At 40.2% G+C, this 2,252-nt stretch overlaps 1 protein-coding gene across 1 annotated transcript in view; it reads right to left on the bottom strand.

Annotated features, from left to right (window-relative positions):
* The window catches only part of LOC101861831 (sialin), a gene marked incomplete at its 3' end in the record, with an annotated part of 34,637 nt that extends 32,653 nt beyond the window's left edge, over positions 1–1,984 (bottom strand). Inside the window, 1 exon segment of the mRNA XM_013086061.2 lies at positions 780–1,984.
* Positions 1,985–2,252: the final 268 nt, after the last annotated feature.

Below are 2,252 nucleotides of genomic sequence, written 5' to 3' on the forward strand. Positions count from 1 at the left end.
TTGAGTGGTTGTCGAGTGGGGGAGGGGTGAGTGTTTGTGTGGGTTTATTTGAGGGGGGGTGGGGGTAATTTGTGTATGGATGTTTGGGGGAGGGGTAGCATCATCAACAAAAGCCGCAGCAGTAACAACAACAACAACAAAAACAACAACAACAACAAAAACAGTAACAACAGCAGCAACAGCAATAACAACAACAACATCAAAAACAACAACAACAACGACAATAACAACAACATCAATAAATCAGCTGAGAAGCAAAATTTACAGATTGAATACGTCTTTCCAGAAACCCCAGGCCAGCCCACCACTGCAATGTTCTCCCTTTTTAAAAATCCCAAAACAAAACAAAGACAACACAAATTACATTTTAGAAATTCATTCTTTTATCATACATTAAGGAGAAACGAACCTGTAACCTACGTCTGGTCAGCTTTGCAGACAACAACGCTACTTTAAGTAAGAAATCACAATCTCATTAATTTTCATCGGAGGATTAAACCCATACATGTCACACCAATGAGTGTTCCCTCTACAGAAAGAAACAACTTTTAGTGACATAAGGTGGTGCAATACAAGAGACGACAAGACCGTAGCGACAAAGAGTTATACTTTTCGACAGTGGAACTATAAATCAGATCTCAAAACTGTCCCAAGATAGTGTGAAATACTCTTTTAACACATCTTACTCAAATTTTAAAACTTTCAGATGGTTACTTGCTTGTGTGAAACAATGTGATTATCACAAATAAATCAAATTTCAAAACTTTCACAAGATTTACCTGTTTGAGTGAAACAATCTTGTTATCACAAATGAATACACCTGTCGTTCCTTCACAACCGAACAGTCCTCACCAGTGTAGTAAAATAATCTATTCTTCGTGCCCACAGAAGAGGACAGTGATATTTCTATTATTTAACACGCGCAGAAAAAAACGTCCAGAGCCCCGATAAGGCAGAGCCGCAGACAGTGAATGTAGCCTAATTTATTATCATGCAGTGCCCTGGCGTTATTTATTGTTATAGGCTACTTGTCGTTGTTGTTGCTTTAGTTCAGCCATCATCGTCACCTGATGAACAAATCTAGATCTACCCCCGCCTCATGTGACAAGCACACTCTTGAACAACTAAGACGATCGTTATTTGTAATTATTGTGAGTATTGTTTGAAAAACGTCCCACTTTATCAACTGGTTTAGTAGTGCCCTAATATCAGCTCTCGGAGACTGAGAGGGGCGAAGGAGTGCGCTGCGCTAGACACTGGACAGATCTACGGGTTCATTCCATAGAATTAGAAAAAAGACAGATACTGAAAGTAGAACGCTCGCTTGGTCTTTGGGCTTATGCCGTAGAATAAGAAAACAAATACGGGCCTTTACAGCAAGTGGAACTCGCTGTTGCATCGACATAAAATCTATCAGATTATAGCTGCTAGTAATACAGTAGTTATACCATTTAAAGAAGAAGGACCTCCGACCTAGCGTCCATCTCTGACGGTCAAACCAAAGTGGGCGAGGAGATATCTTGAAAACACTTCAAACAATCCACCAAACAACTCAAACTCAAGAAAACCCCACAGAGAATTCGAATCGGGACTACCCACTTTGTTGACTTGCACACTAGCTCGATGTTTCAGCTTATCGTTGGGTATCATATTACCATTAGAATGTGGACTGACTTGAACACCGTGTAGCCTACAGAGTTTTGCAGTTATTGGGTTGTGTACATGGCATTCTGTTAAGTAGTTCAAAACACACACTGTTTGTGGCGAAGAGCTTGCCAACCTGGGCGCTATTGCCCACTAGTGGGCCTTTAAAAAAATTAAATTTGGTGGGCAGTGAGGAAAGCCGGGTAGCGATAGGTGGGAGGACATATCAATAGCGAACGATTTCACCTCTATTGTTGATCAAACAATTGGCTGGCTATATGTACGGTACGGGGAACAGTCTGTACTAGTATTATAGTATAACAATATGTGGCATGTTGAACAATATGTACAAGTGTACGTTGCACGTTGAATATTCTGTACTAGTACATGCAATATGTGTGGCACGTTGAACATTCTGTACTAGTACATACAATATGTGTGGCACGTTGAACAATCTGTACTAGTACATGCGGCACTTTGAACATACTTGTAGTATACCAGTGATGTATAGGCTATGCGACACTTTGAACAATCTCTATTAGTGAAGTACTATTACTATTAGTAATATTATACACTTGCAGATTTGCAGGGAATGTGCCCACCTTACC

This window comes from Aplysia californica, unplaced genomic scaffold (genome assembly GCF_000002075.1).
Source record: "Aplysia californica isolate F4 #8 unplaced genomic scaffold, AplCal3.0 scaffold00431, whole genome shotgun sequence".
Taxonomy (NCBI): domain Eukaryota; kingdom Metazoa; phylum Mollusca; class Gastropoda; order Aplysiida; family Aplysiidae; genus Aplysia; species Aplysia californica.